We start from the raw sequence: 13,884 nt of genomic DNA, 5'->3' as shown, positions 1-13,884 counted from the left end.
ATGAACACAGCAGGCCAAGCAGCATCTCAGGAGCACAAAAGCTGACGTTTCGGGCCTAGACCCTTCTTCAGAAAAGAGGGAGGAGGAGAGGGTTCTGAAAGAAATAGGGAGAGGGGAAGGCAGATTGAAGATGGATAGAGGGGAAGATAGGTGCAGAGGAGACAGACAAGCAATAAGGAAGGAGAGGATCAAATACGAAGGTAGGCTAGCTAGTCATATCAGAAATCATAGTAACAGCTTCTTTCAATACATAAGAAACAAACGTGAGGCAAAAGTAGACACTGGGCCACTCCAAATTGATGCTGGAAGGCAAGTGGTGGGAGATAAGGAAGTAGCTGAAGAACTTAATAAGTACTTTGCGTCAGTCTTCACAGTGGAAGACATGAGTAATATGCCAACAATTAGGGAGAGCCAGGGGGCAGAGCTGAGGATGGTAGGAATTACAAAAGAGCAAGTGCTAGAAGAGCTAAAAGGTCTAAAAATTGATAAATCTCCTGGCCCCGATGGGCTATATCCTAGAGTTCTGAGGAAGGTGGCTGAGGAAATAGCAGAGGCTTTGGCTATGATCTTTCAAAAGTCACTGTAGTCAGGGAAAGTCCCAGATGATTGGAAAATTGCTGTTGTAACTCCCTTGTTTAAGAAAGGATCAAGGCAAAAGATGGAAAATTACAGGCCGATTAGCCTGACCTCGGTAGTTGATTAAAATTCTTGAATCATTGTCAAGGATGAGATTTCGAAATTCCTGGAAGTGCAGGGTCAAATTAGAACAAGTCAGCATGGATTTAGTCAGGGGAGGTCGTGCCTGAAAAACCTGTTAGAATTCTTTGAAGAGGTAACAGGTATGTTAGACCAGGGAAACCCAGCGGATGTTATCTATCAAGACTTCCAACAGGCCTTTGATAAGGTGTCTCACAGGAGGCTGCTGAGCAACGTGAGGGCCCATGGTGTTCGAGGTGAGATACTGGCCTGGATTGAGGATTGGCTGTCTGACAGAAGGCAGAGAGTTGGGATTAAGGGCTCTTTTTCAGAATGGCAACCAGTGACGATTGGTGTCCCGCAGGGTTCAGTGGTGGGGCCGCTGCTGTTCACCTTATATGTTAATGATCTGGATGAAGGGACTGGGGGCATTCTGGCGAAGTTTTCCGATGATACGAAGATAGGTAGACAGGCAGGTAGTACTGAGGAGGTGGAGAGGCGGCAGTAAGATTGAGACAGTTTAGGAGAGTGCTCCAGGAAATGGCTGATGAAATTCAATGTGAGTAAATGTGAGGTTTTTCACTTTGGTAAAAAGAATACAGACATGGAATGTTTTCTAAATGGTGAGAAAATTCGTAAAGCAGAAGTACAAAGGGATCTGGAATTCTTGGTCCAGGATTCTCTAAAAGTTAACTTGCAGGTAGAGTCCATGATTAAGAAAGCGAATGTAATGTTGTTGTTTACCTCAAGAGGGTTGGAATATAGAAGCAGTGATGTGCTTCTGAGGCTTTATAAAGGTCTAGTTAGGCCCCATTGAGAATACCGTGTCCAATGTTGGGCCCCACACCTCAGAAAGGACATACTAGCCCTGGAGCGTGTCCAGCGGAGATTCACACGGATGATCCCTGGAATGGTAGGTTTGACATACGACGAACGGCTAAGGATCCTGGGATTGTACTCATTAGAGCTGAGAAGGTTGAGGGGAGATCTAATAGAAACTTACGAGATAACGTGTGGCTTAGAAGGGGTGGACGCTAGGAAGTTGTTTCTGTTAGGCCAGGAGACTAGGACCCGTGGGCACAGCCTTAAAATTAGAGGGGGTAAATTTAAAACGGAAATGAGATGACTTTTCTTAAGACAGAGAGTGGCGGGCTTGTGAAATTCATTGCCACGGAGTGCAGTGGGGGCCGGGACGTTGGATGCCTTCAAGGCAGAGATCAACAAATTCTTGATCTCACAGGTATCAAGGGCGACGGGGAGCGTGCTGGGAAGTGGAGTTGAAATGCCCATGAGCCATGATTTAAATGGCGGAGTGGACTTGATGGGTCGAATGGCCCTACTTAGACTCATATCTTATGGTCTTAAGTTAAAGGGTCGGACATGAAGCCAATAGAGGTGAGTGTAGGTGGGGAGAGGTCAGTCTGGGGAGGACAGACAGGTCAAGGGGGCGGGAAGCGGTTAGTAGGTCAGGAATGGGGGTTTGGCTTGAGCTGGGAGGAGGGGATCGGGGAGAGGAAGAGCAGATTAGGAACGTGGGGACGAGCTGGGCTGGTTTTGGGATGCAGTGGTGGGAGGGGAGATTTTGAAGCTTGTGAAGTCCACATTGATACCATTGGGCTGCAGAGTTCCCAAGTCTCAGTTAAGGAAGGACAATAAACACTGGTCAGTCAGTCATACATCGAACAAAAAAAGTTTATTTTTTAAAAAAAATAGGATGCATCTGTCAATCAAATGGCCAAGTATTATCGAGTTTTGAGAAGATTTTTAGCTCAGGATTGAGGTTTTGGATGTAAGATTGCTCACTGAGCTGGAAGGTTAGTTTTCAGATGATTCGTCACCATTCCAGGCGAAATCATCAGTGAGCCTCCAGTGAAGCGCTGGTGTTCGGTCCCGCTTTCTATTCAAGTGTTTAGGTTTCCTTGGGTTGGTCATGTTATTTCCTGTTCTTTGGCTCCAAATCCATCTACCATCCTCAGAGAAAATGTGTTCTCCCCAGTGTAGTTTGTGTATGGAATGAACTGCCAGAGGAGTGCCAGAGGCTATTATAATCACAGTATTTAAAAGTCACCTGCATGGACACATGAATAGGAAGGGTCTGTAGGGATATGGGCAACATGCTGGCAAATGGAACTAGTCATTTATGATATCTGGTCAGCATGGAGGAGTTGGACTGAAGGGTCTGTTTCCCTGCTGCACAACTCTACGACTCTGTCTTTGTCTCTTTGTGTCTCTCTCTCTCGCCCTCGCTCCCCACTCCCATTTTCTCCAAACCCACCCCTCGCCACACACACAATCTGTCTCTCCATCTCTCTGTGTGTGCCTCACTCTGTGTCTATGTCTCTCTCTCTCTCTGTTGTCTTGTCTCTGCCACCTCGCTGTGCACTTCTGTCTCTTTCTTTCTCTTTCACTCTGTCTCTTGTGTGTGCATGTGTGTGTGTGTGCGCGCGCTCCTCTCTGTCTCTCGTCTTGTCTCTGCCTCCCTCTGTGTGTGTCTCTGCCGTTGTCTCTCCCCTGTCTCTCCGTCTCTCCCTGTGAACTTCTCCCTCTCCCCTGCCCCCGCCCCCGGCGCTCTGTCTTTCTCTGTGTCTCTCTTCCTCTCGCCGTGTGTTTATCTATCCGTGCATCTCCACCCGCTCAGCAGGCAGCATTGAGTTTTTTTTTAAAAGTTTAAAAATCTGTTTAAACCCAACCCATCCGCAATCAGACTGCATTTCTAATTCTCTCTCTCACACACACAGTCTGTCTCTTTCTCCTTCTCAGTCAATCCCCTTCCTCTCCTGTTCCTACTCACGCCTTTCCCCCCCGCCCATGCCTCGGTGACGAGTCCACTGTCTGGAACCCTTTTCCCGGGAGGGGACTGAGGACCCAGCTGTTCTGCATCGGGATCAGCGTACCACGATCCCGGACCCCTACAGCCTCCAGCATGACCACTGGGCGAGGAGCAGGCATCCAGGCTGCTGGAGCGCTCGCTGCTCAGTGGCTCGGCCCTGCGCCGCCTTGGCCGGGAGCGGGGATCCGAGGTGGGAGAAGGCCTCTTCGCCCGGCTCCTGGGCACAGCTACCTGCCTGAACAATAAAATGTGAGACTGGATGAACACAGCAGGCCAAGATCTTGGATTCTCCAGCATCTGCAGTTCCCACTATCTCTGGTACCTGCCTGAACAGCTGCCTGGCACCGAACCCACCCCCTCTCCTCCCCTCCTCTCTCCCCGCCCCCTCCTCCATTCCCCACCCGCCCCTCCTCCTTCACCCCAACCCCCTCCTCCTACCCCCCGCCCCCTCCTCCTGCTCCCTCCCTCCATTCATCCATTCCTTCCTCCTGTCAGTCCTCGCTCCCTCCCTCCAGCCATCCATTCCTCCCTCGCTCCAGCCGTCGCACCCTCCCTCCCTCACTCCAGTCAGTCAAAACAACAAAGAAAATTACAGCACAGGAACAGGCCCTTCAGCCCTCCAAGCCTGCGCCGACCAAGATCCTCTGTCTGACCAGTCACCTATTTTCTCACGGTCTGTGTCCATTTGCTCCCTGCCCGTCCGTGTACCTGTCCAAATATATCTTAAAAGATGCTAATGTGCCTGCGTTGCCCACCTCTGCTGGCAATGCGTTCCAGGTGCCCACCAACCTCTGTGTAAAGAACTTGCCATGCATATCTCCCCTAAATTTTCCTCCTCTCGTCCACGTCCTTTTGGTAATGGACACAGTACTCTAAATGTGGCCGAACCACAGTCCAATACAACTGCAACATGACCTGCCAACTCTTGTACTCAATACCCTGTCCAATGAAGGAAAGCATGCCATATGCCGCCTTGACCACCCTATTGACCTGCATTGTCACTTTCAGGGAACAATGGACCTGAACACCCAGATCTCTCTGTTCATCAATTTCCCCCAAAACTTTTCCATTTACTGTTTCGTTTGCCCTTGAATTTGATCTTCCAAAATGCATCACCTCGCATTTGCCTGGATTGAACTCCATCTGCCATTTATCTGCCCAACTCTCCAGTCTATCTCTGTTCTGTTGTAATCTCTGATAGTCCCCTTCACTGTCTGCTTCTCCATTCCTCCCTTGTAGTGCGATTAGGCAAGACTTAGGAGGCATAGAATGGGTTAGCAAAATGCAGGGGATGGGGACAATTGAATTGTGGAGCTGGTTTAAGGAACAGATATTGCGTGTCCTTGAGAGGTACGTCCCTGTCAGGCAAGGAGGAAGCAATAAGCTAAGGGAACCGTGGTTTACTAAAAAAATTGTATCTCTTGTTCAGCAGAAGAGGGAGGCTGATGTGACGAGACCAGATGGTTCAGATGAGGTGATGGAGAGCTACAGATTAGTTAGGGAGGATTTAAAGAGAGAGTTAAGAAGAGCAAGGAGGGTACATGAGCAGACATTGGCAGGTAAATAAAGGAGAGCCCTAAAGCTTTCTATAGGTATGTGAGGAATAAGAGGATGACTGGGTTAGGCAAAGGGCCAGTCAAAGACAGAAGTGGGAAGTTGTGTGTGGACGCTGTGGAGATTGGAGAGGTGCTAAATGAATATTTCTCATCTGTTTTCACTGAGCGACAGGAGAATATTGCAGAGGAGGTGACTGAGTTACGGGCTACTAGAATTGAAAAGGTTACGGTTAGTAAGGATGAAGTGTTATCAATTTGACAACGTGTGAAGGTAGATAAAACCCCTGGGCCTGATGGGATTTTTCCGAGGATTGTCTGGGAAGCTAGGGAGGAGGTGGTGGAGCCTTTGGCCTTGATCTTGGAGTCCTCATTGTCTCCAGATTTGGTACCAGAGGACTGGAGAAGTGCAAATGTTGTGCCCTTGTTCAAGAGGGGCAGTAAGAATGACCCAGGCAATTAAAGACCTGTGAGCCTTACGTCTGTTGTAGGAAAAATTTTGGAAAGGATTATAAAGAGATAGGATTTATAATCATCTAGAAAGCAACAATGTGATTGGAGATCGTCAACATGGATTTGTCAAGGGCAGGTCGTGTCTCACAAACTTCATTGAGTGTTTTGAGAAGGTGACCAATCATGTGGATGAGGGTCGGGCAGTTGGCGTGGTGTACATGGACTTCAGTAAAGCCTTTGATAAGTTTCCCCATGGTAGGCTATTGGAGAAAATACAGAGGCACGGGATTGAGGGAGATTTAGCCATTTGGATTAGAAACTAGCTTTCAGTAAGAAGGCAATGAGTGGTGGTTGATGGAAAATATTCAGCCTGGAGTCTGATTACTAGTGGTGTGTCTCAAGGATCTGTTTTGAGACCACTGCTGTTGTCATTTTTATAAATGACTTGGATGCAGGCATTGGTGGATGGGTTACTAAGTTTGCAGATGACACTAAAGACAATGGAGTGGTGGACATTGTGGAAGAATGTTGCAGGTTGAAGGGAGACTTGGATAAACTGCAAAATTGGGCCGAAAGGTGGCAAATGGAGATGAATACGGATAAATGTGAGGTGATTCACTTTGGGAGGAATAATAGGAAGGCAGGACACCGGGTCAACAGAAAGATTCTTGGTAGTGGAGATGAACAGAGGGATCTTGGTGTCCATGTACATAGGTTCTTGAAAACTGCCCCCCAGGTTGATAGTGCTGTTCAGAAGTCTGATGGTGTTTTAGGTTGCATTGGTAGAGGGATTGAGTTGCGGAGACGTGATGTCATTCTGCAACTCTGCAAAACGCTAGTGCAGCCTCGCTTTGAATATTGCATGGTCGCTCCATTACAGGAAGGATGTGGAATCGTTGCAACAGGTGCAGAGGAGATTTACCAGGATGTTGCCTGGTCTGGAGCGAAGGTCTTATGAAGAAAGGCTGAGGAACTTGGGTGTGTTCTCATTGGAGAGAAGGAGGCTGAGAGGGGATTTAGTAGAGACATACAAGATGATCAGTGGATTAGATAGGGTGCACAGTGAGAGTCTTTTTCCGAGGATGATGACTTCAGCTGGTACAAGGGGGCACAGCTACACATTGAGGGGTGATGGATTTAAGACAGATGTCAGAGGCAAGTTCTTTCCTCAGAGAGTGGTACGGGGGTGGAATGCTCTGCCTGCCAATGTAGTTAACTCAGCCACATGAAGGGCATTTAAACAGCCCTTGGATAAGCATATGGATGCTGATGGGACAGTGTAGGGGAATGGACTTAGATTAGTTCACAGGTCAGCGCAACATGGAGGGCCAAAGGGCCTGTTCTGCGCTGTGTTGTTCCATGTACTATTACAGTTCACAGATCACATTTAACACTAAAATGAGTGGTAGAGTAAAGAGGATAATGAAAATCTGCAGATGGACACAAAGTTGAAGTGAATGGACAAGGGTCTTGCAGATGGAGTGCAATGATGGTAAATGTGAGGCTATCCATTTTGGTAGCAATTAGGGCAAAATGGAGTATTACTTAAATGGTGAAAAATTGTAGCATGCTGCTATGCAGAGGGAGCTGGGCAACCTTGTGTATGAATCACAGAATGTTTGCAGATGCAGCTGGTAATTGAGGCAACAAATGGAATAGTGTCCCTTATAGCTCGAGTGATGCAGTTTAAAAATCGGGAGGGGATGCTCCAGTTGTATAGGGTGCTGGTAAAGCTTGATGTAGAGTAGTTTGTACAGTTTTAGTCTCCTCACTTTAGAAAGGATGTGCTGGCACTGGAGGGGGTGCAAAGGAGTTTCACAAGAATGATTCCAGAATTGAAAATGTTGCTGTATGGGGAGAGATTGAGGAGACTAGGATTGCACTCACTGAAACTTCGAAGAATGAGGGGTGTTCTAATAGCAACTTTTAAAATGATGAAAGAAATAGATAGGAAAGAAACACGGAAGTTGTTTCCACTGATGGGTGAAATTACAACTGGGGGGGCACAGCCTCAAAATAAGGGTGAACAGATTTAAGACTGAGTTGAGGATGAGCTGCTTCATCCAAAGGGTTGTGAATCTGTGGAATTCTCTGCTCAGTGAAACAGTTGAGGTTCCCTGATTGAATGTTTTAAAGGCCAAGACAGATAGATCTTTGAACAGGAAAGGAATTGAGGGTTATGGTGAATGGCGGGGTAAGTGGAGCTGAGTCCGCACAAAGATCAGCCATGACCTTATTGAATGGCGGAGCGAGCTGAAAGAGACAGATGACCTACTCCTGCTTTATTTCTTATGTCCGTATGTCCTTAGATTGCCATCCTTGTCATTCCTCCTTCCCTGGAATAGGCCAGTTCTGAACGCTGATCAGTAGGTCTTTAAATAACTCCCGTGTATCAAATGTCGACTTGTTCAATAAAAGCTCCTCCCAATGAATACTGCTCAGCTCCTACCTAATACTCCTTCCCCCAATTTAGTAGCTTCCCACAAGTTCCTGATTGTTCATAGCTATCTTAAAATGTAAGGCGAGGCGATCACCCTGTTTGAAGAAGCTCCTGGTTCAGTGTTTTTCCCCATGTGGGAGTCAGCTGCAGGTTTTCTTGTTCCAAGCTTGGGGAGGAAATGGCCCAGTGGTGGTATTGCTGGACTGTTAATTCAGAGATTTAGATAACATTCTGGGGGCCTGTGTTCAAATCACAGCACAGCAGATGGTGGAATTTGAATTGAACATCAAAGAAAATCATGAATGAAGAATGTAATGATGACCATGAATCCATTGCCAAATGTCAGAAAAACCCAACTGCTTCACTGATGTCCTTTAGAAAAGCAAACTGCCATCCTTACGAGGTCTGGCCTACTTGTGACTGAAGACCCACAGCCATATGATTGACTCTGAACTGTCCCCTGGGCAACGAGGGATGGACAATAAACACTGCGTAGCTAGTGATGTCCTCCTCCCATTAACAAATAAATAAAATTGGATTCTACATTTTCTGATTGAAGATTGTTTCTTGTTCTCTCAGTAATTTCATCGCTTACAGTCAGTTTCCCTCCTGCCTGTCTTTTTGGAATGTCACGTAGCCCTGCACATTTACCTCCAGTGTTGATCTCCTTATAACCATGTCTTTGTAATAGCTCTCAAATCATGCCCGTCAACCTGTATGTGTGCTCTTAATTTGTTGATTTTGTTCTGAATACAATGAGCACGCAAGCAAAGAGTCATTAATTTAGCTTTATAACTTTATATGACCTCTTGACACTATTTACAGCTGTTTTCTGTTTCTACATGCTGTCTTTTCCAGTCCCATGCTGAGTATTGTTATCCCAATAGTTCTTTAATGTCAGTGTGTGTGTATTCCTGGGCGAATATGCTCGTGTGGTCTACGGAGTTGTGGAGGTCGCAGTTCTAGGACAGCCATTTCATAGGCCTCTGCTGCAGCTAAGAAGAAAAGACAATCTCTTGCTCTGAGCTCTGCAAACCAGGGCGATGTCAAAAAGAAACAAGGTCAAAAGAGTTTCAACCAGAATCTCAAAATTAACTGCTGAATTCATATCAGCATTACAGGGATCGCCCAACTTAGTGGCCACAACATCCCACTTTCTATTCTTCACAAACAATCCAAATTCTGAACTATCCGTATCCCTCTTAACATTTATGTTTTTTGAGCTAATTTCTTGTGTCTAACTTGTGCATATTTGTGGTGCCTTATGACTTCTTGCGTTTAGCAATTGATAAACTCACTCTCTCTTGAATTGAGTAAAACCTAGTTTTATAGAATCCCCAGTGTGGAAACAGGCCATTCAGTTCCACAAGTCCACAGCAACCCGACAAAGAGCATCCCACCCAGACCCATCCCCATTCCCTGCTCTATCCCTGTCAGCCTGCATTTCCAATGGCGAATATACCTAACCTCCACATCCGTGGGCAATGTGGGTAATTCAGCATTCCCAATCCACCTAACCTACATGTTTCTGGACTGGTCAAAACAATGATTCGATATGAATTAGTTAGAATGCAGCTGTTGACTGTCATCTTCCATCCCTGTGTTGGAGCGAGATTTAACATTCAAGATCAAAAATGAAACACTTGAACAAGGTAGTTCAAATTGCGGTTGTTGACTTGCTCGCCAATTTGGCTTGTTTTCATTGAGACGTTTCGTCACCATGATCAATGACATCATCACTAGAGCCTCCAACAAAACAATGTTACTCTACTCTGTCTGGAATTTATACTGTCCGGTCTGTTACCATGAGTACTGTCATTTCCGGTTTTGATCTGTATGGGTTTGTATGTGGGGGCCCAATTGTATCTGCTTGTTGGTTGCATTATGGGTGGTGAATCACGCCTGTCATACAAAACTGGGACAAGGTAACCATAGTAGCCCAAGCCAAGCATAGACATGCAGAGGAATCCTAGAGGCATGGTTCTCAACCCATTCTCCAGCCTCACATTCTTGGTCTCTTCTATTTGAATATGATCACTCAGCCATATCCTTTATGACAAACAACAGAGTCTTACATCACAAAATCTTCAGACAGGACTGTCCAGACAGATCCACTTGTTCTCATGATATCATCTTTTGCTGGAGGGATTCCGAAATGTCTACATTCTTCATCAACTGAGCATCCTTGCGTTCGTGGTTGACAGAGATCTCAGCCATGTCCAACCCATGTCCTACACTTTGGCCTCACCCCTGATGAGGTACCCTGGTCCTCAATGACCAACCCATCAATATCCACATCGAGAAGAACATCAGCCACGATTTCTAACAAGATCCCACCACCAGGCATATATTCCCCTCCCCTCTCTTGTCAGCCTTCCGCAGGGACCATTCCGTCGGGACGCCTCGATCCACTCCTTATCCATTCCCAACAGCTCCCCATAACCCAACAGCACTTTCCATGCCACCACAGAAGGCATAACATCTGCCCATTTACTTCCTCCTGCTTCACTATCCAAGGCTTCCAGGGGAAGCAGCGATTTACCCACACTTCACTCAATCTAGTCTACTGTATTCACTGCTCACAATATGGTCTCCTTCTGCATCGGGGAGACGAAACGCAGACTGACCAACCGCTTGGCAGAACACCTATATTCTGTCCGTAAGAATGGCCCCAGGTTTCCAATTGCCTGTCACTTGAGCACCCCATCATGATCCCTGTCCAAAATCTCTGTCTCAGGCTTGCTGCAGTGCTCCAGTGAGTGCAAGCTAGAAGAAAAAAACCTCATGTGTGCTTTGCAGAACACCTCCGCTCGGTTCGCAGGAAACAGCAGCACCTCACAGTCGCGAACGGTTTTAGCTCCCCCTCCCATTCCTTAGACGACATGCCCATCATGGGCCTCCTGCAGTGCCACAATGATGCCAACCGAAGGGTGCAGAGGAACAGCAACTCATATTCCACTTGGGAACGCTGCAGCCCAATGGTATCGATGTGAACTTCACAAGCTTCAAAATCTCCCCTCCCGCCACTGCATCCCAAAACGAGCCCAGCTTGTCCCGCCTCCCTAACCTGTTCTTCCTCTCACCTATCCTCTCCTCCCACCTCACGCTGCACTTCCATTTCGTACCAACTGACCTCACCCCGTCTCCTTGACCTGTCTGTCCTCCCTGGACTGACCTATCCTCTCCCGACCTTCCCACCTATACTCTCCTCTCCACTTATCTTATTTTCTCTCCATCTTCGGTCCGCCTCCCCCTCTCTCTCCCTATTTATTTCGGAACCCTGTCCCCATCTCCCTCTCTGATGAAGGGTCTCGGCCCGAAACGTCAGCTTTTGTGCTCCTGGGATGCTGCTTGGCCTGCTGTGTTCATCCAGCTTCACACTTTGTTATCTTGGATTCTCCAGCATCTGCAGTTCCCTTTGTCTCTGAATAAAGGAGAAGGTGGGTCAAGAGGAGACAGACAGGTTAAAGAGGCGGCGGATAGAGCCAGTAAAGATGAGTGTATGTGGGCAGTTAGGGACGGGATCGGTCAGTCCGGGGAGGACGACCAGGCCAAGGGGGTGGAGCTGAGGCTGGTAGGTAGGAGATGGGGGTAGGGCTTGAGGTGGGAGAGTGGATAGGTGGGAGGAATGACAGATTAGGGAGGTGGGGATGAGCTGCACTGGTTTTGGGATGTAGGTGGGGAGGGGAAATTTTGCAGCTTGTGAAGTCCACGCTGGTACAATTAGGCTGCAGGGTTCCCAAGCAAAATAAGTTGTACTGTTCCTGCAACCTTTGAGTGGCATTGTTGTGGCACTGCAGGAGGCCCAGGATGGGCAGATGGAATTATGGTGTTGAAGGTGGAGATGTGGTCAATAAGTAGGAGCTTGACGTAGATGCCCTTGTTATCTGGACGTTCCAGAGATGTGTGTAAAGCCAAGGAGAGGGCATCTGCCATGGATCTGCTGCATCAGTAGGTGAATTGCAGTGGATCAAAGTAATGTGGGAGGCTGGAGTTGATGTGACCCATGACCAACCTCTCAAAGCACTTCATAGTGATAAATATGGATGTCAGAGCCACTGGGCAGTCGTCATTGAGGCTTTTGAAAAAAATTGCTGACATTCAGTGCGGGGATCTTAAAGCATTAGCACGAACATCAGAAAATTGGAGAAGCCTCGAGCATATGAGCACAGGTAGCTGAGGGTAGGGAGGGCGTGAATTGCAGAAATCAAAGAGGGCAAGATACAGAGAGAGAGAGAGAGAGAGAGAGAGAGAGACAGAGATCATAGTGAACAAATGATTGGCCTGGTAGGCAGTGGAAAATACATGATTTTACATGGAACATGCAGATATCTTCGAAAAACAGGACATTGAGTTTTGGAAATTAGTGTTATAGTTGATTTGGAGTGAACCAAGTTACTGTTCAGTTTGGTTGTGGCTTTTGATGAAGGGATGGTCCATCTGAGATTGAAATTGGAGGAAGATTTCAGGATTTTTTCATGTTCTTGTCTTTCTGTTATGCCCCGAGGTAAAAAGCATTGGAAATGCTGTTAATTTTTTGCACGGCGAACTGCAGAATATTAACCAGTCTCACACCATTGCCATCACCTTGCCCTTGCAGATGCGGATAAAGTTCTCCAAGCTGACAGAAATTGAAAGCACTCGCATCCTGTGACGATGGTAAGTTTACTTTCTTAAAAAAAAAATGCTTGCAGCTTAATGAGCATAATAAAGAGCACAGGGGCTCTGGTTAACACTGCTGCCTCATGGCACCAACAACTTGGGTTCAATTCCGCCCTTGGGTCACTGTCTGTGTGGAGTTTGCACATTGTCCATGTGTCTGCATGGGTTTTCTCCGGGTGCTCGAGTTTCCTCCCACGGTGAAAAGATGTGCAAGTTAGGTGCAAGTTAGGTGGATTGGCCATGCTAAATTTCCCAAGGTGTTCAGTGATGTGTAGGTTAGGTGAGTTATAGGTGGATGGGTCTGGGTGGGATGCTTTGAGGGGCAGTGTGGACGTGTTGGGCTGACGGACCTGTTTCCACATTGTAAGGATTCCCTGAATCATGATTCTATCATTTTACTGAGCGCAAAGGTACAATATTAGCCGGTCATATTTGTCTCACCTCTTTACACATTGACAAGAAAGCTTTAATTTTAGTTTCTATGCATTTGCAACGTGTCTGCTGTCTCTAACAAGGCTGACTATATCTCCTTCTCTAACGCGCATCTCCTGTCCCCTAACACCAAGAGGTGACACTTGCTTTTCGTTTCGTACAATCAGTAAAACAATAGCCTCCATATTACAGCCAGCGGCTTCTCTTAATGCTCACACACGGTTCTTTTTTTCCTCCAGGTATTGACCACTCATCATTTCTTATTCCTCATCTCATCTCTCTCTCACGCACTCTCTCTCTCTCTCTCTCTCTCTCTCTCTCTCTCTCTCTCTCTCTCTCTCTCTCTCTCTGTCATTATCTCTCCTCTCCCTGTTATCCCCCATCACTTGACTCACAGGCACAAACAGAAGTTCACAGTCACACTGTGTTGCACATGCATATCCTATCCCTCATGCTCAAACATACTATCCATACACACACAGAACCAGGAACACAGTCTCTCACTCACACATTCTGTCACATTCTCACTCATTCATACTCCTTACTGTCACACAGTCAAGCACGGTCTTGCACACATGCTGTGGCATACTTGCATGCACTGTCGCAGGATCTTTTGCCAATGCTCATACTCTCAAGTACACACAGACACCCCCCCCCCCCCCCCACCCCTGACAAATCTCTCCCTCACACACTTATGCTTGCAAATTTGCTTGCTCTCAAAGTCACTCGCTCTCACAGACACTCTCACAGCCTCATGCATGCTTGTAACACTCCCTCCTTGTGCTAATTCTTTTCACACACTCTCAAGCACAGACACT

The 13,884-nt window shown here is 47.0% G+C and overlaps 1 pseudogene; it reads left to right on the top strand.

Moving 5' to 3' along the window:
* The window catches only part of LOC132209404 (utrophin-like), a 159,795-nt pseudogene that overhangs the window by 110,486 nt on the left and 35,425 nt on the right, over positions 1-13,884 (top strand).

Source organism: Stegostoma tigrinum, unplaced genomic scaffold, assembly GCF_030684315.1.
Source record: "Stegostoma tigrinum isolate sSteTig4 unplaced genomic scaffold, sSteTig4.hap1 scaffold_91, whole genome shotgun sequence".
NCBI classification, from domain to species: domain Eukaryota; kingdom Metazoa; phylum Chordata; class Chondrichthyes; order Orectolobiformes; family Stegostomatidae; genus Stegostoma; species Stegostoma tigrinum.
Note: the sequence above shows the minus strand (reverse complement) of the source record. Positions and strands in the feature narration are given on the sequence as shown.